General features: G+C 41.5%; 1 long non-coding RNA gene across 2 annotated transcripts in view; it reads left to right on the plus strand.

Moving 5' to 3' along the window:
- Nucleotides 1–14,606, plus strand: part of LOC107320377 — a 75,393-nt gene extending 60,787 nt beyond the window's left edge. For both annotated transcript variants that reach the window (XR_001558232.2, XR_004308908.1), the window contains exon 3: nucleotides 14,557–14,606. This is a non-coding gene — a long non-coding RNA (uncharacterized LOC107320377). The remainder of the gene's footprint in view (nucleotides 1–14,556) is intronic.
- Nucleotides 14,607–25,908: the final 11,302 nt, after the last annotated feature.

The following is a 25,908-nucleotide window of genomic DNA, read 5'->3' on the forward strand; positions in this document are numbered from 1 at the left end:
TGCTTTACAGTAGAGCTGAAACCACAGTGTGTGTGGTTCTTATTTTTAAAATTTATGCATCATAACATTGACAGCGATTCCTGACTTTCTGGTAATACTTATATACCTTTTCATGTGCTTATAGAATTGTGCAAACATTAGCACCAATTTTAATTTTCTTGCTGTACAAAGAGAACTCAATGGGGAGAAGGGTTTCATCTCTCCCTAGCTTGCTATCTCTATGCAAATTTCGTGTCCATTTCTAATTGTTCATTTAGAAAAGTGATTTTATGCTGTTTTATCAGCCAGTCTTAGTGTGGGTGCAGTCGTGCTAACGTGGAAAATGCTGGAAAGCTGTGTAGCTTATTCAGGCTGGGTTGTTACTTGTAAGCAAATAGAAATGAGCCTGCCTTAAGGGGCTGTTCTGTTCTTACAACATTAAAGCAATGTATTTTCTAGCGTGGGCAAATATTTAGAAATGTTGGTGGTGTTCTGGGTAACGCTGCCCCATTTTAGTAGAGAAAACCTCAAGGTTGTTTACTGTAAGCATGGCAGGATCTGGATGTAAATTCTTTAAGAAAAATCTTCCTTTCATCAGGGCACCAGCCAGCTCCTGAAATTAACTGTGTTTTGTCAACGCTGGTTTAGAAAAAAAAGTACAGGTAGAAATAGTGAGATATTTGTCTGAAGTCTAGAAGAACTAGCAAAAGGCAGAGTAGAGTTTAGGTGCCTCAAGACTCATTTGTTTTCATTCACTGACATGAGACTACAGCAGGAGTTTGCCATATAACTTGCAGCATACATAGAGGACATTTCTTACTTTTGATGGTCGCACCTTGGTAGCACTCAAGCACCTTGTGGCTGTGTGGAGGGCAGAAACAGCTTTATTTTAGACCTAGAGAAATGTCTCTGTCATAAAGGCCTTAATCTGGACATCCAACCTATAGCAGCTCCTTCAGGCTCTCCCTAACAGCATCTCCACAGAAACATCTACATGAACCCAATGCATCTTTTATATGAGGACTTGTGAAAAAAATCAATGTCTGTGTTATGTAGTTTCTATCCTATGGCATCCCACATAGAACTATGCCTACACATGGGTATAAAAGGGCAGAAGTAATGACTTGAGGCTCATTCAGAGTCTGACACCTGCCCAAGAATTCTTTCATTATTACCACAATTTGAATTTCATTTTATTGTCTCATATAAAGATGCAATTCATTCACATCTTTAGCTTTCCAAAGCAGATGAGACCTGAATGTCTAATATAAACCTTAGTTCAGTGAAAAGTAAAGCCTAGTTTTCTAGAGGTTTTTGTCTCAAGACCAAGTCCCTGTGTATGTCTGCTGGTATTTGTTAAGAGGCAAGCACATATGACAGTTTTTCTGCCTGTGAAGGCATTAAAAGGTCCTATTCTACCTGCCTGGCTTTTTTCACAAAACTGCTTAGAGCTTGAGATCTTTGAGACTTGTGCTTCACTGCCAAACTGAGTTAAAACTGGCCAAGAAACTCAATAGGTATTAGGAGAGACTCTCATGAGGACGGTATGATCACACTATCCAAAGAAAATCAGAGTAAAAGTAAGCAAAACCAGATACTGTCTGCAGATGACTAGAATCATCTTTCTTTGCTTTTTTGAGTGGTCTGGTGATCTCTGAAGATCTTTAGGATGGCACCCTGGGGAAAGTTTCTGCTGGAAATATGCACCACAGTTTTACCTTGCAGTTCTCATTGCCAAAAAGTGTGTTGTCAGACATGAAGTGGGTATTCACGGATAGGTGATGCACACTGGTCCCACCTGGGATTCAGAAGTGAGATATCAATGCATGATAGCAGTAGTTTTAGAGGGAAGCCATTGAATCTGGTTTCTCTCTATCAGATCCTGTGCATTCAGTCTTTGGAACCTGTTCACCTCTGTGTTGTCCAGCTGATTTTACAGGTCTCCAGCGTTGGCTGGGATTTAAAATATTTCCTTTGGCTAGCTTAATGAGGTCAGTAAAAAGACTTGCTGAAGCTTCTGATAAGCCTCTTGATTTTTATTTTCTTGGCCTTATGTGAATCAGGCCTTTTGAATCCAGCCACTATGATCTGGAAACAGGCCACCAGCACTTGGGTGTTGACAACATTATTAATGCAGGTCATTATTTCTGAGAACAAACTCCTGGCTTATATGAAGCATGTGGATTCCCAGTGTCTCAAAGGAGACAGAAGTACCTGGTGTATGTAGATAACCCACCCCCCTCTGCCCTTTCCTAAACAACAATGCCCACACCTTAACCTTGGCCCTCTCCAGCAGCTCTTTTGATGAGAAATGTCTGTCTGTTCAAGAGCCCCTTTGTAAAACTGAGGTTTTACACCAGTGTCAGGCAAACAATGTATAATATAATTTAGAGGAGGATGAGGAATTATTCGTTTGCGTTAGACCGTAATAAGAGTTTCTCAGATTATTTTTTTGTTGTTTGAAGAGGGGTGGAGGTATGTAAAACAATAACAACAAAGAAAATGAAAGCATCATAATTCAGCTAGAAATTAGAGTTGTTGGCTTCTTTTTTTTCCCCATTTTCTTTTAAAATTATTCTTCTTTTTAACAGCATAATTCTATACCTACATGGGTGGGCACATTCTCGAAAGATCCAAAGGAAGTAGTAAAAGTTGAAATACAGTAAGGGAGGTAAGAGGCCAGAGTGCTGTCCATGTTTGCCAGAGTGGAAATTAACCAAATACCTTCTTTGAGAAAGTAAACTAACTTTATATAGAAAAAGAAAAGCTGTGTTGAATCTCATTTATTTTGGACTAGAAGAAGGTGATACCACATGGGAAATTACTACTGAAGGCTGGAGAAGACAGGGATTAGGAATGAAATTGCGAAGAAGGAGTGCACGGATGAAATTAGCTGATGAAAGAAAACTGAGTCGCTTTCATGACAAAACAGGTATCATGAAGGAAACATTGGGTGACCTCAAGGATAATAGAAGCAGCAGGAAATTAGGCAGAGCAAAGTAAAAGGTTCCATTCTCGGGATTAACAAGAGAATTTCTGCTATGTGCAGGAATAAATAAATTCATAAATTGGAAATGACAGAAGGGAGAAAGAACCAAGGTATTAGTCATCCTGTGATCAGCTAGTACAACTGTGAGGCACCTCTGGGATGCAGGTGAGAATCAAGCAAATGCAGTTTTAGGATGAGCAGGGTTTCTGAGATACACTGGGAATTTTTAATGTCTTTGTATGAAGCTTTTCTCAGGCCTTATCTGGAACATCGTCTTTGGTACTCACATGGCACTCACATGGCTAGATGAGCTCCAGGCAGGAACAGATGCTGAAGAAGGCTATGGGGATGTCCAGTAGAATGGAGAGCTTATCATACTACAGAAGTGCTCCACTTGCCTAGCAAAACAAAGGCTGAGAAGGGATATGCTTATTCTCTATAAACACGCTAAGGGGATAAACGTCAAGGAGGGAGAAGAGCTATTTAAAATAAAGACAATGTTGGCACAAGGGCAAATGAGTATAAACTGGCTATGAATAAAAATAGACAGAGAATTAGAAGAGAGTGACTAACCACTAGAGAAATGGGGCTCTGGAACAGTCGGTTCAACTGTAGATGAGATGTATTTAGAAAGACAGAAGAAGGCATGAGGAGTACCTGTGCTCCCCATTAGTGGTGAGTGAGCGCTCCCACAGCTTGAGGGTATGCTCCCTTTTTTCTCTCAGCCCCCACCCCATTACATTTAGGTCTTGACTGCTCTTACTACAATGGACTCAAATGACCAAACTGTGCTTAGGTTGTCATTTGATCTATTGAGAGAGATGTTTACGTAACCTGCAGCCTGCAACAGGAGAAGATTGGTTCCTGTACTGCAGGGGATACCTTTCTGTATGATACTCTGTTTGCTTCTCCATCTCCAGTGTGGAAATAAGGATCTTCAGATTTTTTTCCTGCATAGTGCAACTTTGTTAGTTCATTACAGCAAACCAAAAATAGTGAGATAAAAGTAGCTATGTTTCAGAGGGCTGCGTTTACTTCTGTGTCTTTCTTCTCTGCTTACCTGTGAGCTAAATTTTGGCTGCTTTTTATAAATGGGGAGAATAACTGTTGCATCCAATGGATTTCTTGAGATAGCTGTGTCTTGCTTTTCATGGACAAAAGAGCATGGGGAAATAGATAGTATGGAAAAGGGGAGGTGAACTATTTCTTTTCACTTTCCATTGACTCACTGATCTCTGCATTGTGCATGTGGCATAAGCTCAGTGACCAGGGAAATAAAGGCAGGGCTCTGATCTCACTTAGGCAGACTTCAACAAGGAAGAGAAAAAAAAATTGAAAAGGGAGAAGAGGAAGTTAACAATCACAGTAGATTCCAGGTATGTTCCTGGTGGGTAAACAATCCCTGGTAAAGTGAGTCAGGTAGAGCAGAAAAGCAGTGGCTCAGCATACATCTTCATTTCAGTGTGAGAGAGATGGAGATCAAGATAGTGCATGCTCATAAGCAGAGTATTGCTGAACTCTTAAGAATTGCTTTGACTAGTTCAGACTCTATCACATTTGACATTCAGCAACACATTGAATTTTTTCAGCTTTCACGCCTCTCTCAGCCACCAATCTGATTTAAATGTTGAATATTGCATTCACTCCTGGCTGCTAGGTAAAGCCCTGCTTGTGAACATCTGCTGCCTTTGTGGTAGCAATGGAGTGACAAAAGAATGGAAGAAGCATGAAAATTGCTTGAGCTTTGAGGTTTGCATAAAGGAACAGCACCAACCTGGAGCCTTTAGAGTCAAACTGAGGTGTAAACAGATTTGTATCTTAATGTCCAATACTAGGTTTGAGAAGCAGACTGATAGGGCCATTTTAAAATACCTATGAAGGGAGGAGAGCAGAGAGAAAATACCCATGTACTGCTGTTCTGTCTCATGTTATGACTGCAGTACATTTAAAACACAGTTTAAAGTATCAGTTTGGTAGACTAATGTCTACGAGCTCATCCTTAATAAGTCCATTGGTGACTTATTTTATTTCATCCAAAGGCCTAAAAAAGTCATTTGCCTGCCCAGGCTGCATATTCTCTTGGGTGGTGTGGAGGTAGAACTATTAAAAATATGGACAAATCTCTGAAAAGTGTTGGCAGGCTTGGTAATGGTGCTGGTGCTGTCCTAAAGAGAGACTGGGGAAATAGTTTTCCGAAGCAGATGTAAGCTGGCTGAAACCTACCTCATGTAGGGTAGGGTAATCTAATTTTAATCAAGAAGTGGCTGTAGCTCCTCCAGCTGTGCTTGGATTGAGTATGCATTTGCTGGCTCACATAGCTCGTAGCTACTGCCACACGCAGAGCTCTGGCCAGGTGGCAAAACCTACATGTAAAACAGGGCACGCGTGACTCTATACAGCCCCAAATGCAGCAGAGGTATACGTGGGAGAGATTTAGGTGTTAACAGCATCATCCAGTTCAGTTTCTATGTGGATGTTCTTACATCCAGCATGGCCTGCCTTAACCCCCTAACATGGAACTGTGTAGCCACGTGCCTGCTCGGAGTTTCTCTGTGATGTGACTACTGTCCCTACACCAGATGGTGGCAAAGGAGGATGGCAAACTCTCCTCCTGCGGGAAATGGCAGCAGAGAACTGAATCTACCATGCAGGTTGTATCAAACACTCAAGTGAATTCAGACTAGATAGTTTGTGGTGTTTCTGTTGCTTAAGTCATGCCAGAGTATTTTTTGCTGGAGAAATAACCATGTCTTTTCCACATCTTTCTACCCACAGCATCACAGATTTAGGGGCAGAATGGACCATTGTGGTCCATCTCTTCCAGCTGCATGAGAAAATAGGCAGTCTCAAAACCTATCAGCTCTCCCCTCCTTCATTTAAAATTGCATAAAACTCTTGGAAAAACAACAGGTCTCAAGGCATGATAGCTGCAGATGAAGAATGCGCTCTGCTTCCATGTAAAATATTAGTATAGTACGTTTAACTATTTGGCCCTGGGCTTTTCCAGCTTTGCTTAACATGTTTTTTTTTAATCATGAGCTCTTCTGAGGCTTTTATGCAGACCCGCAGTCACCTGCCAGGAGAATACATTATGTAGAAGCAGGGTAATGGGGAACGAGGGGAGAGGAAGGGCTTTGTAAAACTGGGAGGCCTGGAACAATTAAATTCAGCCGACTGACAGAGCAGGCGAGATGAGTTGACAGCAGAAAGATAACCTGTTTGTAAATGCAGCCCTATTTTATCTTTCCACCAATTAAATTAAGTTCTCTTTGGCCTTCAGATTAAAAAAATAATAATAAAAAAAACCCCTAAATAAACACTGTTATGCTGCATACATCTTAATACTTCTAATCTTCTGACTAGCAGAGCAAAAAATTAATATCTTCCTGCCTTTGTAAGAGGGAAAACAGATGCCGTGGGGAGGAGGAAATAGGAGAGGATGAGCAACCGTAGGTTTTTACGTTTGTGTGTCTACACATACGTGCATGCACACAAAGTCAAAAATAGCTTTGTGAAAGGATTTTTTAGCCCCATTTTAATAATGCACACCAGCAGCCGGTGACCCCAGGCAAAAGTAGGAGCCTGGCTTCAGCAGTCTTGTCTCATGGCAAAACTACAGGGCCCTGACTTTGCTGTGCTGTAGCTTGAGAATAAACCTCACCTGCTGGCAACCCCCAGGAAAATGTGTGATTCTCTTGCTCCACGAAGACAAGGAGTAGATGAGCCAGAGGCTATGCCCCTTCACAGCACTGCTGTCTGCAGTTCCAGGCAAACAAAGGATGCTCTGGAAGTGCATGCTTTTCCCAGTGCCCTTGTTTTTTGCCTCCTGCAAATGTGCTGCTGAGCATTCGAGTGCTGGAGGGGTGCACGACTGCGCTGCAGCCTCCAGAGCCCCCTGTATCAGAGGGCAGGAGGGGAAAGGCAGCTGATGAACACTGTACAATCAGAGGGAGGGGAGGGGGCAGGGGCTACTCTTCTTGCAGCAGAGAAGCAAACAAACATGCACGCACAGGAGATGCTTTTGATTTATGGCAAACAGCTCTGGGTGCCTTTCCCCCATCCTTTCCCTGCTTTGTGAGGCAACATGTTGCTTAGGTTTTCCTTTGGGGTAACAGGTAGTGCTTCCTGCTTTCCCTTTTCTCCTTCCCAGGCTTGGTCCTCCAAGGGGAGATGTGGGCTTGCATCTCTTCCCCTTGGCCTTGGAGGTGCCCTGATGCAGTGCCTCGGATCAGACTATTGCTACATCAGCTTTCCATATGGAGCAGTTTTCTGTAGTTCTGAGGAGAAACTCTCACTTCTTATTGGTTTACTTACCATTCCTGTATCTCCTCTTCTTTGAGATGCTTTTCCTTTTCACAGAATGGACCTCAACCACACATGTTAGTTTTGTATCCCAGTTCCCTAAGCACCCTGGTGTGTTTGGTGCAGGCACAGTCATGGGTGCAGACCTTCAGAGAAGGAAAGCTATGTCTATATGTATGTCTTTATGTGAGATAACTAAAACTAGGAAGCTTCTTTTTAGTAAAACTAATTCCCATTGTTTCCATTCTACCATTTGTTTATTTGTTCTTTTTTTCCTCTTCCTTTTGACAATATAACTATGCTAGTGACTTTTTATTTGACTTTTTCCATGGCCTTTCAATCCGAAGGGTTTCTATTTTATATGGACATAGCAAAAAGAGAAGAGAGGTCTCAGCTGAAGAGATCAAAACATCTGCAACATCTGCACACCTCTGCCTCACAGTATGGCTGTGGTTCTCATTGGCAGAGCAACCTTGGAAATTTGAAACACACTATAAGTAAGACCATTTCGTTAATTGGCCACATAGGCAAGAATCACTGTGTGTTTTCCATTCCTGTACTCAGTTGAACTTTCTATGGAGGACAACAGCATAAACAAATGGTAAGCAAAGCCCCAGGTTTGCTGTGTTCCAACTGCACTGCAGCAGTGATTTTTGTGCTTGCATTCACCTCCTTGTTGATGTGACCCTGAAACCACTTGGGTGGCTATCGCAGATCAACCAGCGCAGCATAAATCTGCTCCAGGTAGCTGTGCAGTTACCCATTACGTGGGAAGAGAATGAGAAAAAAAAGGCAGTCTCTGGAGATCTGCTGCTGTTTCTGGTTTCTTCATCTTCCTCAGACTTAGAAATGTTAAACAGAAATGTAAAAATGGTGCATATACATGCATGTAAAAACAGGACATGTTTGTACTATTGGTCAAGTAGCATGTTTTGTTGTTCAGCACTGTGTGAGCAGACAATATAAACATGACCTCTTGTGTAATTCAGACCTTTCCCTTTCCTCCCTTCTGAATTCATTCACCTGGATGTTGGGTTGTGTTTTTTGGAGCCGACCATATTTTTTTTATTATTATAATTCTTACCCACTAATGGTAGTAGGGTAATATTTCAGTCACTGCCTCCTCTATTTCCATTCTGAAATCTGTTGATTTTTTCTTTAGCAAATAGGTCTGGATTTAGGAAACTAATTTCAGAACAAATAAAAGTGGATAAATACAGAGCAGGTGCTGACAGAATTTCAACAGGGAGAATGGCTGCAAGGTGCAAATCGATTTTCTAACTGCCCATCCTATGGAGGTGCAGCCTTCCCTGAAAAGGGCAGGACAGCAGCCTTAGTAATGTCCAATTGCAGCTCAATTAAGAGTATAAAAGTGTCCCCCTGCAAGCAGGCTTTTCTTTTTTGTGAGCTGTTAGACAGAGAAAAGACGATGGAGCTAGTAAAGTGGAAAGGGACTCCCTTGGGCAGTGTGTTTAGGATGCTCTGTTGCTTCTTTTCTTTGGTCCTCAGGGCTTCTAACAGCTTTAAAGATGTGTTTATGCTGGGAGACCATTGCCTCCTCAGCTGCAGATGGAAGAGCCCGCTTCTTGCTCTTCCTGCAAACACCATTGCAGTGATTTCCCCTCTGAGCACTGTGGGTAAGTGAATTACGTGGAATGAGATTTCCTCTTGTCTCTAGATAAAGCTAGGTGACCGAGTGTAAAATTGAGAGAACTTTGCTTTCCCAATCTATCACTGCCTTCCCTCAGCGCTCTCCCACGTGTACCTATGGTGCCTGATTCACTGTGGCTTAAAATGGTGTGAAGGCAGTGCAAAAGATAGCTAACTCCTTCTTGTCTGTCCTGCCAAGGTGGCCAATACTCACTAAAACTGTGGCCCAGAGGGGCCTTATTATTCTACCCTTGTTATTCTTTGCATGTCACCAGTGCAGTAGTTCAGCTTTCTCTATATGGAGCCCATGATGCTCATGGACAAAGCTGGGGAGTGCCAGGCTTCTTCTGCAAGGTCCATCTGTGTGCTGTGTGGGTGAACAGCCCCCTCTGCTTAGAGCAGCTAAGCTTCTGATTGCTGTAAGCTTCTATAAGGCTTGATCCTAGCTGCTCTTAAAGCCTGATCCTTCTCCTAGGAGAAGGGCAGCTGGAGGGATGTGCATCATGCTAGCAGCTATGAACAAAAGCTGGTTATCTCTCACTGGTTACTCCAGAGGTCATTGATCCTGCATTAGGAATGGGTGAGCTGAAGCTTATAAGGAAAGCGCCTATGATTGCTGTCTGGCTGGAGAGGAGTAAACACACAGTTGTGTGGGGCTTTGGAGCAGTGTGTCAGCTTGCTAAACTAAATCTCTGTTTCCAGTGTAGGAAAGTGGGGGTTTCTAACAAGTTTCTGTGTTACAGAGGCTTTGGTGGTAAAACCAACTCAACCATAGGGGTCAGAAAAATGACCTCTTTCCAATCCAGGAATGTAATATGATCTCTCTCTCTCTTTATTTTGCCCAAGAAAATTCTCCTAAAAGAACTCTTACACTCTCTCTGTATAGGTCAGGTTTAGAGCGTGGTGTGCAAGCTGATAACGCTCACAGGTATGAGTGAGAGCAGCTGCTTGTGACCTTTCTGGGTGAAAGGACAAAAGGGCTGGAACAAGCACAACCTTCCAAAACCATCCTTGCTGTCTGATCACACAGCAGCTGTGTGTGCAGCCTTTGGGATTCTTCTACAAATTATCCCTTCTGAGCTCACACACAGGAAATGATAAAACTCCTACCTGTGGCTGATGCTGAAGAACCTTCTCTCCCGCATAGAACTATGTGACTGCAGAAACTTGAGAAACAGTAATTTCTTTCTAGAAAGATAATTAGATATATGAAGTGGCCTTATACATGAATATAGATCTGGCCATGTATGAAGATATGTAAGTGCTACCCTTGGAAGAAGTAGGATGGCTGTTGGCATGTAATCATCTGGGAATGTAAGGCATTTCAACTGAGGTTTTTCTGCCTTGATTTTATTGGGAAGAGCCCAATCCTCTGCATAATGAGGCTGGTGACGGTCTCAGCTGCAAGAGAGCTCTGACAATGGCTGTTCCCCCCTCCTATGTATGTTAACTGATATAGGAAGGTAGACCAATCCATGAGGTAAGAAACTCGTGCCATGGCACTTGCTTAGCTATTGAACTGTGGGATAGAATGGAGAAGTGGCACTTTCTAAGACCAAGAGAAACCTTCAGGCCTCTGCTAAAGTGGTTTTTACCTTTCCTAAGCTAGAGAAGAATATAACTTTTGTAATGACTAGTAGACTTACCTGTTTAACCATCTTAAGTGCAATGAAGCCATTGTCAGTGCTTGGCTAACGGTGTTTGGTGATACTGACTTAAACTGTTCATATTGCCTTGCCATTCTCCACACACTGGGTTGAGGAGAGTAAATGATAGAGGTATGGTAACACAGGACCTGCTTATGCTAGCCTTGCTGATTCCCATTGCTTCTTCTTAGACTATTTGGATCAAAAGTAGACAATTTCAATCCCCTTAAGAGTATAGAGAAAATAGATATTTAGAGTCTCCTTTGTGGATATGGCTTTTAACCTTTTAGCCGAGTGTATTCCTTGGTTACAGCTTAACTCCAGGCCCATTTACACTGGAAACAAAAGCCTGTAAGCCAGGAATGATGGCTTTGGCTGTGTATTTTTATTTTTTGCCTTGGAAAGATGATTAATTTTGTCATATAATGTTGCCTGGACAGTGGGACTCCTGAGAATCTCGCAAAAAAAATTAAAAATTATATATAAAAAAGGTGGTCTCAGCTGCTGTTATGTAACTTGCTGTTTTTCTGAAGATAAGAACTCAATAGCCCTCAGTAAGGGGATAGAAACCAGCTGTGGTCACTGGAAGCCAAAACAGATATGTATACCCTTGTCCTGGAGGAATGGGATTGATGGCAGCAATGAATAGTGTCTGGCATCTCCAAGCCCAGCACAAATACTTGCAGTGAGTAATTTTAGCTTTTCCCATGCTCCCTGTTCTGGGCATAAAGAGCTGCTGCTTCCTCCTCTGAGAAGTGGACATTGGCATGGAAGGGGCATGAATGGATGGATTCAGTGGATTCTGCAGTGGGGTAATAACGCAATAATAAATAATGTTATGAGGGACTTCTGTGGAGTTGTTCTTAGCGCTTGAAACAAAAATGCAAATGCTTCTCAGGGTAAGGATGATAAAAGCAAGAATGGCTTGCAAATCACAAGTAAGCTTCATAGTGGAAATCAAGCTGGTGTGAATCTTCTTGTTGCCACTGTGTGGCTGTAGATGCTGCAAGAAGCAGTCCCAGACAAGTTACCTTGAATTGCCTTAGCTTTTCTCTCAGACAAGGTGTAAACGAAAGGATCTCTGGTATAATGCAAAGGATTGAGTTTCTTTGTGTCACCACACAGGTGGCTTGGAATGGCAACGGTAAAGGCTCCTAGGAAATGAGAACTGAATGAGCTTCATACTTAGCTATTTACATGGCACCGTGGAACATGATACCAAGGACTAACGATGAGAGATCTTCAGTCTTTAAAACAGTTCTACAGCCAACTCAGTACAGAGCTAATGTAACTCCAAGTGGAACATCTGGAGGAAAGTGTCCAACTCAGTAGCTTGTACTTTGAAAGCAACATGCCATTGTCTAAAGAAATTAATAAACGAATATCTAAATCCTCCTTCATCATGAGCAGATCCTCTCTTAGACAGCTCTAAAGCATCCTTAAGGGTTCTTAAATTAAACTACATTGTACCATTTGTGTCATAGCTTTTTGGTAGTTAAAATGCAATACGTTTTTTAATTATTATTATTTTATTATTATTATTATTTTAAATCATCTGTGTGACCCTGGTGGTGGCTGCAGGTTACCAACTTTAAAAAAGAACTTCAGGATTAGCTCCTAAAAGGCATGTTTTCTACTGAAAATGAATTACTGATAGTCATATATTCTCTTCCCTCCTGCCTTGAGCAGGATTCCAACTAGGATTTGCTATGCAGTGACCTTGTTTCCTGTGAAGTTCATATTGATTCGGGAAGTTGATAGTTCAATATCCCCCTGGGAGTAAGGCAGTATTAAATATAATATCTAGTGATTGGAACTGTGCAGTAAAGCACTTTTCTATTCCTACATCTTCAGTGAAGTAATATCAAGGCTCTCTAAAATGCGAGAGTAATAGAATAAGCTGTTAGTTTAAAAACAAAACTAAACAGCGATCCCATCCCTGGGATGTTGGCTATTCTGGAGTGATCTTTTCCAACCTTCTTTACCTTTTAAACCACAGAAGTATTCTCCTGTCAAGACTGATGTAATATTGCATATAAAATTAGATTTTTTTTTGTTAAAAAAGAAAACGAAAACACAAAACATCATCTCTCTGACAGCTTTCCAGCCCTTATTCCAGGATGTCATTAGGTGATGCGATTTCATCAGAACCAGCTGTGCTGGGCCTGAAATCACCTTAGCCTTTGATATCAGGTATTGGCAGCACCTACAGACTTCAGCAAGATAGTTCTTCAACACACACCAGCCTTGGCAGAGTTACTATGTTGCTGGCTATAGCTGCTAGTTAAACTCCTGGTTCTGTGTTGTGTAACTTACCCAGGCAATTAACAGTCCCTCTCTTGAAATCTACAAGAGGATTGTAGCCCAATTGCTTCTTGGCTAGCAGTAAGAAACACTAAATTGCTGCAGGAAAGGAGCATGTGAGTAAAGCTGATCCTTGAGACGGGGAAGACAGAGTTGGCTCAGCTTTCTTTCTTACTGACCAAAGGGAACTGCAAGGAGATAATAAATGGCAGTTCACAAATGATATCATCTTACAAGGGCTGGCTGCTGTCTTTCTGTCATAATCTGGCATATATTTGGTGGTCATTTCTCTGTGGTGACTAGAGATGAATGTACCACCGCTAAACTGGATTTGGTGTCTCTAAGCAAGGAGACATAATAAGAGTTATTGACCAGCCATCAAAAGTAACGCCTCTGTTCAGTATCAGTTCCCACTCTCTGTAGGCAAAACCACTTTCTGGGTAAGAAAAGATTCATACTCCATGTAATTTAGGATTTGGATAAGTTATAAAATAGGATCATCCTTGAGGAAGACACTAAAGTACAGTCCTGCTCCTTTAAGTTATCTAAAATAAAAAGTCAGTTGACTGAAGGAAATAAAGTAGAATCACCATAATCTTTTGCAGATGTCATTCTAAACTTAAATGGGAATGAGAATGTATATTTTTTCTATAGTCTATGGCTTGGACTTCTGTATTGAGACTATCATGGAAGTCTTACTTGAGACTTTTTCATTTCCCATATCCTTCCAATGTCAGTAGACATTCAGGGATGGATACTCATGAGCATGTTTGAATTTGCATCTGAGGTCATGCCTTTTTGAAACTTCTGTAATGCTTATTATTTCTGATTCTTCCTGTCCAAAAGGTTAGAGACCACAGGGTACAAGAATTAGCTAATGGCAGACAGCAGCATGAGGAGCCATAATATTGGGAGTGTTGCACAGCATAACACTTTCAGATAACAAATTTTTGGAAGACTTGAACAGGAAAGGTGTTAACAATAGATGATCTTGCCCCTCCTGTGTTATACAGACTATAAGTAACTTGGGAAAAGCTTTTCTCTGCAAGTTTCTTCTGAAAAGTGCTTAATTGTTAGCACTTTGGCTTTGGTGGATTCTGCTTTCCAGCAGGTGTTAATGGACTGATAAGATTTATCTAGTCTGATAAATTCCTGTACAAGGCCTGCTGTTTTGGTTCTAAAAATAATAATAATAATAATAATAATAAAAACTATGCAGAAATTGAGGGTGATTAGTAGAATCTTACTGGCCCCTTTCTGTAGTTGTCTTTTCCTTACAGGAATGGCGCAGCTCTGAATGCAAGTTCTATGCACTTTCTTCTTTTTTTCATTATTATTTTTAAAATATTCTAGAGATGTACCAAATTTCTGTGTAGAAATTCTATGGAGCTCTGGTGTAAAAACAGTCTGAAATAGTTTCTGATAGTTTCTGAACTGACTCTTGGAGAATAGCCTTGAACTTCTATCATCTGTTGATCCAGGCCTTGCAGTTCTCACACCACTGTTTCAAATGACTGAAACCATCCCAACTCCCTCCACAGTTTTAGTTCATCCTGAGTTATCTGCAGAGGGTTAGGGCTCATCTGAGCTCTGGCAAATGATGAAATAATGAAGTATTTAAACGTTAATGTGGGGCTAATAACCCATGTGGATTCACTTCAATTCCTCCTGCTTCTTTCCTCATAGGTTTACTTTCACTGTAGTGCATCAGCCTGTGTCTCAGCTACTATGAATCCTAACCTTCTGAGAGGTAAGTGCTTTTCTTGGTGTCTAAGAAAATGGGAGGCATCAGCCTTGCTCTCTGTTGTGAAGATGTGGCCCCAAAAGGCCACGTGTCCTGAGGTTTGGGGTACCAGCTCAGGTTGGATGTAGGCAGGACTGTGGAGGTACTTAAGTCATGTGCTGTCTAAAAGAGAAGGTTATCTGTTGAGCTGTATGCTTGTCCTAGATTTCCAGGCCTTTAGGTTTGAAGACCAGATGTGGAGTTGCACTGATTTTTAGGTAACCATTATGTCTTTTGTGAATGAAGTACAGTGTGATTTATACCGATAGACTTCCCTGGTTCTCTTAGAGCTATTCCCATAGTAACTTGCAGGGAGGAAGCCTATTTCAGATTCTCACAAAATAAAGTGTCTGGATGGAGAAATGCAAGTGCCTTGTTTTGAAGGGGCACAAAGATTCATGTTAAACCAGTCATGGCCATTGAGTCTAAAATGACCTGTATATAACTGCACCAGAACATGGGTCCTTCCCTGTAAGGGTTAAAATGGGAATAGCTTAATTGGGATTCAATCCAACAGAAGAAAATGCTAAAATGGTTAATAAAATCTGGAAGCCATGCTGTGGGATGGCGTGGAAATACTGTTTGGCCATTGGGTCAGTGGAAAAGGGACAAGAAGTTATTTACTTTAGAGAAGGATAAGTTTATTAAAGACAAGAAGACTTGTATATTGATACTCTGCTGTATTTTAAGAGGTAGGGAAGAGAAAAGGGGAAGTGGAAGGTTATGCTGTGAGGAGCCTGAGTTATGACACGGGTACCTGCAGATTTCCACCTCTGAAATGCTGCCTCTCCCAAACTCAAGCTAAAGTAACTATTTTCATAAGGCAGGAAAAGCAGTATTTTTCCCCCTAGCCTGAAAGCAGAGTTCTAGATCTCCTAGAGTGCTCATTTCATGTCAGGCTCCTGACATAACACCTCTTCCTCCTTTCTGTTAGCAATGATAATATTAAGAAATTTTACCTATAATAGCAACAAAATATGTTGCCACTAGCTGTTGAGCATGATTTCTACTTGTCACAACTCAAGCCACCTGTGAATAGTTACTGTGACACTATATGATTATCCTGAAGCCTGATGATGCTAGCTCTACTGAAGTGCAACTTTTTCTGTTCCTTTTATGCTGGCTTTAGACGATTTCTCACTGGGACAGACTTCAAGGGCTTGGGAAGATTGATTTGGAATTGAAAATGATTTTGATCAATTGGAGATACGGTCCAAAATGAAACAGATGAAATTCAAGACAAGTGTAGAGATTTACCCTTAGGAAGGAGAAATCAAATGCAGTGCTAGGGAAGGCCTGGAGGATTAAATGATCTGAAAATAGCAGGAGTATCACTCCATCTTCAAAGGGAAAAGGGAGGGAGGGTAGGAACAGTCCTGAAGGAAGGATTAAAATGATGCTTGTATAGAAAGAAGGAGGAGAATACTTCTAAGGAGGCTTTATCTGGAGTATTTTGCTCAGTCTTTGTAACAGCTTCAGAGAAATGAGCTCTAGGGAAAAGGAGCATTGTGAAGACAGCCTCTTAGGGGAAGTATTGTAATACAGGTAGATGGGAACATAAGAGGGCTTGTTTACAAGACACTCACAGAGGATGTTGAGTAACCTTCCCTCTGGGCTGGTGAAGAGAGTGTGAAGAAAAAAGCAGACTTGAATAGATGCCTTAAGAAGGTGGTAGAATCAACAGTCTCTTTATTTATTTATTTTTTCAAGAAGAGATTATACAAATATCTGTAAATATAACCACAATAGGGCCGTCTCTTATTCCTCAGGGAAGGGCAGGAGAGGCTTTACAGGCCTATGATCTTGTGACCTTGACTTTGACCTGGAGAAGCTGTTCTTCAAGTCCAAATCAAAATTACCATTTAAGAAGAAACAGTGGTAGCTTTATGGCCTTCCTGCATAAGCATCTCATTTATTCCTTTCCATCTGGAACTTGTCTTCATTGGGTAGGGATCATACAGTTGCCACAGTGCCAAGACCATTCTGGCTATGACACACTCCAAGGTGCTAGTGTTGGAGGCATATCCAGAATTTTCAGTCTCTGCTTGTCTTACTGCCTGTCTACAGAATCAATGGAATTGAAAAATACTTGTAGGTCTCCCGCTCAGGATCAGGCTTCAAGAGTAATCTGCTTTCCAAACTCCACCCTGCTCTATTATTCTGTTTTTACCTTGAAAGAGATGCTAAGAATTGAACATTGCAGGTACTAGCTGACAAACTACAAGCTAGTAAAACACTGACTTAAGAGAGAGCTAGAAACCTGGTCTGGGTTATGAAGGAAAAGCCTGTAAACCAGAGCTGTAAATGCACTGCAGATGAAATTGCCTTCCTTGCATTGCTGTAGCAAGGCTGAGGACTTTATTAAGGGTAGCTTAAAGGATATGTCAATCTTGTGTATAGGTGCAGTTACAAAAAATACAAGACTTAATAATTTGTTTTTACTGAAATATGCCTTCCATCCCTCTCACCTCTGCTGTCAATGGCTTACTTTCGGTTACCTTTCTAAAAGGAGTGGCTATACGTGCAGAAGAGTCTCAGGATTGTTTTCCTGCCTTTCCTCTTTCCTTTACGCATCCTACTCACTCTGTGCCTTGACATCGATTGTTTTCAAACTGAAGCTGGGCAGTAGCCAAAAGACAATAATGGTTGAAAAGTATCAAGTGAATGAAGTGAAATATTTGGAGTGATGCTTCAGAAATGCCCTGATTAGAAGGAAAGGTATGTCAAGGGTAATAGAAACTGCTTATCTTCCCTTTCCCTGTGGTCACGAGCTCCCTAGGCTTTATGTAGCATTTGATACAACCATCTTGTAGTAGACACATATGTGCATTGTTCCAGAGAATACAGTGCTAATATGGACAGCCTTCACCCTTGTGAAGAAAGGGAGAGAGTATTGCTGAGACAACAAGAAATTCAGTCTTCTCTTTTATAAAATTATCCTTTGGAATATCCTGGGCAACTTCTATCTGCAATATAAAATATTGTCTGTGGCTTTTCTTTAGATAATCTGAAATTACTGTTGTGGCAAATTGGAAACTTAGGGTTCTGTGGTCTGGAGGTGCAGCAATCAGGAAAGCAGTAGGGAACAGGGAGGGAGCTTCCTGGCATCCTAAGCAAGAATCAGAGCAACTGAGTTGGATCACTATCACATAATCCTTGCATAAATTACTCTTGTAGTACATAGTAAGTGACTGTTTTTTCCCCCCTCCAAATACTTCCATAGTCTGTTTTAATACTCTGCTGCTAATTGTAACAGCCATGTACTGTGAAATTTGCTCAAGATGCTCAGTAAAACATCTGCTGACAGTTTCAAGCTTTCCCTGAGTAGCTTCAAACCATTGCTCTACCACCTATGTGCTAGAAAATCTGGAATAAAGATGCCTAAGGATGGGGTAGAAGAGGACAGTGGCATGGTTGTTGTTTCAGGTAGTTTATAGACTGGGTAGTTTCTGGCTAGGAGCTGCAGCTAATGCTGTGACCGCAGGGGGTAGTGACAAAAGGTACTTACTGTTTTTCCTTAAATGCGTAATGATAATATACAGTTGCTGATATGACTGCCTGAGGAGATCTTGGCACTTTCTAATATAACATTAAGCTTTCTCCATGTACATCTTCCTGCATTCTAATGTGTCTCTCAAATGCTTCAGTAGGCAGAGACTACAGCGAAAAAGGTATCGTATTCTGCTAATGCTGTTTCTCAGTAACAACCTGGGTGAGATGCTTAGTCAGGCTGCAGCTGTCATGCTGAACATCTTTCCTCTGGCAAGCAAAAACTTCATGCTATGTAGTTACATCAGGGCCTTCCCCTTATTCAGGGGCTGCACTGGGGGAACTGTGCATGCTAATAAATTGCCCCCACTTACATTTGCCTAATGAGGTACCTCAAGACGCTCTGAGGCTCTTTTATTAATGTTCATAGCTACTTCTCTCTGGCGCAATGGAAGAAATGAAATTATGGCTTTGAAATAGTAACAAGTAACTGACAGAGCTCTGAGGTTTGGACTCGCATCCTTTGATCCCTCGTCCATGTTAGCCACTTCTGAGGTATATTTCTTGCATGCAGTGTCTTTCATAGAATTTGATCATCAAGCTCATTGTGAAATTCCAGAATTATTTTAGCTGGTGGTAGATCAGCTACAGGCAATAAATTATCTCAAATGTGGAATGCGATGTACTAAGTGTAATGGAGGAAATTCAGCGCTTGGCTGATCAGTGAGGGTTTGTAGTGGCTGTCTTTTGAATATTCTGGTTGCCAGATTTCTGCCTATGACCTGACTTGCCTTGAGATTGTCACCTGTTTTGTAATTTGGAATACTTACAGGCCTGAAACAAATGCCTTCATAGACAGACCTGTAAGAACTTTACAGATAGGCAACTTCCATTTGAAAACACCTATAGTGGTCAGAAAGGAACTTCTCTGTTCCACATCCAAATACCACAATTCAAATCAACCTTGCTACCAGACTCCTAGGGCTCAAGTGAGGCTTTTGATACTGGATTACTTTAGCAGCCAGTTTGAAGTTCTCATTTAATCTCTTCCAAGTCATATGTGTCAAATCATAGAGTAACACTTACCTTTTCAAGATGCTAGTGCAATAAGGTGAAAGCCTTACAACTACAAGTGATTTAATGGAATCTCTTTAATCCCATTAGTAAACCCATTATGAGAGCCTGTTCTATCACACCTGTGCTTCAGACATGCCATGGCCTGAGGCTAGGCTTCAGAATTGAAGTTTTAGCTTCCTGAATCCCAACCTATTTGTCATCATTAAAGTGGCAATTATGAGTTTCTTTCCATAGCTGAGCACATGGAATGTGTTTATTCTAGGGGTGGCAGAGATCCCTATGCAGTGCTTTGAGCAAGCTGGTAATAAACTTGATTCTCCATATCACATTCCTCAGATCCCTCCAGGAACATCTTCTAACAGGGCTTCAAGGATCGAGCTATATGTAGTATAGACTGTAGTCTTCCCATTTGCCTTTCCCACCGATGTGTTACAGCTCGGTAACAAAAGGATCCAATTATTGTGGAGTGGATTGCCCTGATGTTTATATATCCCTGAATGCTGAGCTTATCTCTTTTAGGCAGAAATGCATCCTTCTGCTTATTGACCTGTCCAAGAGAACAAGTTGATAAATTTATCCATGCAGCCATGTTTGCTAATGCTGCTGTGTATCCATTCTGTCAGCTTTGTTCAGGAGCAATACTTCACATCTCAGTTTGCTGCATGCTCATCCAGATATTTGTGTGGGTGCGGAACCTTGTATTTTGGTAGTCGGATTTGCACTCTTTGATGGAAAATACTCTGCGTAGATCTTCAGCTCTGGTGTTGTTAAATCAGAAACAAACTTGTGACATCACGTACTGATTGCCAACTAGAGTAGAAGGTCATTCAGATCCCAGCCCATCTACTTCCAACTACCCAGGACACGTAGATCATTAAAGAGGCATAGAGCTGAGAAAATTATAATCACTACTAGTTCCTTAAAGGTTATAAAACTCACATCACAAAATGGCATCGTTGTTGGACTAAGAAAAACTTGGGAGATCTGTTGAGGAGTGTCATCCTTGTCACTGCAATTGTAGCCAAACTAACATGGTGCCTGAATGTTGGAAGAACACTTCTGCTCATGCTGTGTAGTGATTTTTGAACAGGTAGCAATGCCACTGTGAAGGAAATCAGTTTTGGTTTTAAAGACACTGTGTCCTCTGAAGTCTTATATCATTGATGCAATGATGCAGCATCATCTGGTACCCCACCATGCTCAAGGGCTGACTCTGCGCAAGACTGTGCAGACTTGTATCCTCAGTGCCATACCCAGCTAAGCAGCTTCAGTCTCCATCTATCCTTTCAGCAATAAAGCTTTTCCTAATGTTTAAATTTAATCTCTTTTACTGCAGTTATATCCCGTAGGCTCTTGTTTAGTCTACCACAGACATACAGAACATTCGATTTCTCTTTCAAAAGAAGTTTAAATGTCATTGTGACTTGCCCCTGTCTTTTTTGCTAAAAAAGACCCCAAATTATTCTTTATTCATAGTCATATTTTATAGCACTTCAGTAATGCCTGTTCTTCACAGGAATAGTTGTTATTGATGTGTCTTTTACTTGAGGCAGGATGTTCCTAATCTAGGTGTAGTGATGCAAATGATAATTTGACTGCAGTGGATATGGTGGAAAAGTTATTATAATCACACTAAGAGAGACAGATCGTTAAAGAAAACAAACTAGTAAGATGACATCTAATTTGCTAAATAGGAGTTGCTGTAAATGACGAAGTCTCAAATACAGAACTAGGACTGAAAAAAGCCCTGCTTTTAATTTTAAAGCAATTATTGGTCTTCTGAGAGGAGCTGAGTAAAACTTCAGTATTTTTCTTTGAGGGAAGGTAAAGTTTTCAGTAAAATTATTTGTTTTGCTTTTAAACTCCTAAGAAAAACAAATAGAATTCTAAAAAATAAAACAGTTTCTAAGCAATTTGAGGACTTCTAACACATTGAAGAGAGATGTGGTGAAATTTGAAACTGCTCTTTGGCAATACAACCGGTTGAGCTGGACATGAGTTCCAGTAACGTTCTGCTCCTAATCGCTTATTTTCAAAGGCAAGAAGAATGTATATATTTTCTTCCTTACATATAGATAAACATATATTTTTATTAAATACATGTTTATATATAAAGTGTTTCCATTTCATCCAAAACACGGACATATGTTGCTTGGTATAAAAATAAGCAACTGGTAATGCTAAGGCAGTGAAGGGAATTGCTAAGCGGAATAAATATGAGAGAGCTTCAATCTGGGACTTTGTGTCATAGCATGGAACAGGGAGGAACATCCTCTTTACATCACTGTAGTGCAGCCAATTTTAAAATGCAGCCCTACAGTTTGAATCTCTCACTTCCAAAACATCCATCAAGGATCTGGAGGTTGTCTTGTTGGATTCTCTTGTTTGATGCGAGGTCATCACAATATAGGTAGCTTGAGGCTGTGTCTGGATGGGTTTTCAATAGCTCTTAGGCTGGAGATTCCACAGACTCACTTGATGACTTGTTCCAGGGCTTGATGATACTTTCAGGATGGAAAACAAAAACCACAAGAATGAAGCCTTTTTATAAAAATGGAGTTTCCTGTATTTCAGTTTGCACCTACCATCTCTTAACTTTTTACTGGATATCATTGACTATAGACTGACTGTCTGCCAGCAGGTTTTTATACACCCTGAAGAGATGCACTCTGAGTCTCCTTCCTTGAGGATAAATAATCTCAGCTCTCATACATCAGAAGCTTCAAGCTCTTAGTTATCGTAGCTGCTCTTTGCTGGACTGGTCCCATTATGTCCAGTGCTGGGTAGAGGGAAAAAATCATCTCCCTTAAGCTACTGGCAATGTTCTTCCTCCAATGAGTCTGCTGACTGCCTCTACTGCAAGGGTACATTGCATCAGCAGCTTCCAGAGCTGGTTTCCATCAAGTTGGTTCTCAGAATGTATTGCTGTATGAGGAATCTGGTTATCTCTTTGCTGAATTTCTTGAGATTCCCCATTGGCCCACTTCTTCAGCCTGGTAGAGTCCCTCTGAAAGCAACACAGTCTTACATCTTATCAGCCACTCCTCCCAGTTTGGTCTCCTGAAAATTTGCTGACAGTGTGCTTTGGTCCATTGCTGAAGTCATCAGTGAAGAAGTTAAATGACATTGGCCCTCTCTGCAGTATGCCACAAATGACTGGCGTCCAAGTGGGCTTTTTGCCACTGATCACAGCCTTTTGACCCCAGCTCTTCAGTCAGTTTTCAGCCTCACTCTCTACTTAGTTTGTAGTTCAGCAGTTTTCCAATTAGAATGTTATGGAAGATGGTTTCCAAATATTTGCTAAAGTCAAGATAAACAACACCTATTCATCTTTTCTCATCTTCTGAAGTAACTGTCTTGCAGAAGAAGGCTATCAGGTTGGTCAGGAATGATTGTTCCTTCATAAATCCACACTGACGTCTCCTGACCATATAATCATTTGAGTTGGAAGGGACCTTTAAAATTCATCCACTACAACCCTCCTACAAAGAACAGGGACATCTACAGGTAGATTCAGTTGTTCACTCTTCATTTGTCCTTAATTTGCTTGGAGATGGTTTCAAGAATCATTTGTTCCATCACATTCCCAGGAATTAAGGTAAAGCTGATGGGCCTGTAATTGCACAGATCTCTTTATTCTTCTTGAAGATGAGTGACAGTCAGTGATCAAGAATTTATCGGGAGGAACCAAGTGCATCAATTCACTTCCTTTTACTTTTTTTTTTTTTTTTTTAATACTTCTTTGGTTGTGGAAAATTTGTCATTTTTCCTAGGGAAAAAAACAGACAAACATATTTTAAAGTCATTTGTTGGACAGGAATAACTACTTCTGGAGTGTAAAGAAGTCAGAGACTTGGACAGGTCCTGCAAGTTGTAGCTGGGAGCAGATAAAACTTGTGCTCAAGATGCCACTGAAATAAGGGCATTTCATGTCTTCTTCCCTCCAACTAAGGACACTTAGAGTCGAGTAAGTGGCCAGCACAGCTGTCCCATGCATCTGCACGTCACTGTTGTAGTGACATCTAAGGGCTCCTCTTTTCAAAATGCTGAGTGGATGGGAGAGGACTGCAGAACTGGCCTCTCTACTCTTCCTTCTCCCTGCTGCTTTTGTTCTCTGCCTTAATTCCCTTTTGAAGGGCTGATATTTTATTCAGCAGCCCCCGCTGTGCCAGAGCCCCTGACAGAAGTTTCTCAGAAGCACTTCCACGACAAAATGCTCACAGCTGGGCTTTGAAACTCCAGGGAATGCTGGGCAGAGAGGTGACGGTGGCAGGGAGCTGCGAGGAAGGAGGCAGAGAGGGGACAGAGGGACAGGAAGTGCACACTATTTGTTAGGAATAATGAGGCGAAGATATGGCAGAGGGTTTTTTTTTATTACAAATAATAGACAGTGAACTTCAAACAACAGCAGTGAGTCGTTAAGAAAAAAGCCAACAAAAAAAAAAAAAAAAAAAAAAAAACAGCAACAGAGTTAAATAAATGCCTAATTAGCCAGCACCATGAAGGTGGAATTCACTGCTCCAGAGATTCTTAAGGGAGAGTCAATAAATTCACAGCTGTTGGGATTTTTTTTTTTTTTCTTGGCTTTTTTTTTCCTTCTTCTTCTTCTATCCTTTCCCCTCAGGCACAAAAGAAAATCTGAATGAGCCCAGGGCTGTTGTAAAGGTTTTGGCGGGCTTCCTCTCCTTGTTGGCACCGTCCACAGCCCGTGTCTCAGCAGAGATGGAGCTGCCAGATCCACTCTATTGAGGAAGCTTGGGTGATCTGTGAATGGCAGGAGTGTAGGTTGTGTGTGTCTGGGATCAGATCTATCAGTAACTGTGTCGGGTCCAAGGACAAGTCCAGGACAATGTAAAGAAAATGAGTGCAAGTCTCGTATTCACCTTTCTGTGTGCATGTGTAAGACTACCTATGGTATGGGACATAAGAATATGTTTCTCCCTCTCTTCCGTTTTGCAAATATGTTTATGCAGGTTTGTGTTTTCTCAATGTGAGTTCTGATCTGCGTGTTCATGTAGAAGTGGGACATGTTTATCACAGAATGGCTTGAGTGGGAACAGATCTTAAAGCCCACCCAGTTACAATCCCATCCCATGGGCAGGGCTGCCACCCACCAGCTCAGGCTGCCCAGGGCCCCATCCAACCTGGCCTTGAATGCCTCCAGGGATGGGGCACCCACAGCTCTCTGGGCAGTTGTGCCAGTGCGTCACCACCCTCTCCATGAAGATTTCCCCCTTTTAGTTGAAAGCCTTGTCCTATCACTGTGGAAAGGAGGTGGCATGTTGGGTACATGATGAAACTCATTCTAAATAATAATGATATATTTGCAAAGGATACATTTCCTGTTCCCTCCATAGTGCCATCTGTACCAAACCTTCCAGAAAATGCTTCTCCAGCAAACCCTTGCCCACTGTGTGCAGTGTTCAACTCAAGGTCTCCCAAACCCATGAGGCAGTGCATTGGTTTTTGGCTGGTTAATTGAAACAGCACCCTGTGCCCCAGAGCATGTTATTGGAGCTGCAGTCTGGCCTGGAAGCAGCCAAACAGCGAGCTCATGTAAGCAGCTGTGTTAGTGCAACACGCAGTTTGTTGAAACACTTTAAATTAGAACACCTAATATTACCCAGGTAAAACTAAATGCTTTGATTTGGGGATCATCAGAAAGTTCAGTTTGATCAGAAATGTCAACATTCTGTATCAGAATTTCCATTCCTTGAGAAAGAGAAGAAATTTCAATTTTTCATGATTTTTTTGTTTTGTTTTGTTGTTTCATGATGACAAAAACCTTCATATTTCCCAGGAGATGAAAAATCCAAACCTGGTTTAGCTTTGTCTGCATTACGCGGTGACTCCCATCAAATTATCTACAGAACAGAATCTTTTCCCTTCTTTCTTTCTAATCAAAATGCAGAAAAGGCAACTGCTCTTTGTGCCATTTGATTTAAAGCAGCCAGCTCTGCTCTCTAAAGCACCAGAGGTTAAAAACCCAAATCGGAGTGATGAAAGCACAATGCTTTTTTCTGCAGTGCTTTGTCCTAACCCACCTAGCAGTGCTACCCCTGTCTTGAGACAGTAGAGAGAGATGCCTGCTGATGGGGACTTGGAACATCACATTTGAGATGTGAATGCAAACAGGCTTAGCCCTACAAGTGATCGGGGAGCCTGAACTGAGGATTGTGCCCTCTCCTCCACTTCTACACCCAAAATATTTATGTCAAAACTGATTTTGGCTGTCCCTGCAAAAACACAGACCGCAAGTGGTGCTGGATGCCCAGAGCTGGAGCTGTGAGAGAGAAGAATGACCCTCTGAAATGAGAAGAGGGACTGAAACCATGAGACACTTCCTACTCCCATGGCTAAAAGACAAATGGCTTCAAGAAGGAGCTTTTTCACAGATTATCTGCCGTGATAAACATTTTTCAACAAAAACGTAATGAGAAAAAGCAGTGCCTAACCCTGGGGGAACAAAGAGAGACAATAGAGATCGCATCAGGCTATCTCTGTGTGCCACCAAATCAGGAACTGATGCTAATGACAAATGGACAAGGCAGATAAAATCACAGCCATGCTCTGAAGCCTTGCTCTCAGAAGCCTGTGCCTACCTCTCATGGAGGCCTGCAGCTCTGCTTTCTCCTTACCTTGCAACAACATACGTTTAGCTTATCTCTCCCAGCAAAATAATGTTGAGC

This window comes from Coturnix japonica, chromosome 1 (assembly GCF_001577835.2).
Source record: "Coturnix japonica isolate 7356 chromosome 1, Coturnix japonica 2.1, whole genome shotgun sequence".
In the NCBI taxonomy this organism is placed as follows: Eukaryota; Metazoa; Chordata; class Aves; order Galliformes; family Phasianidae; genus Coturnix; species Coturnix japonica.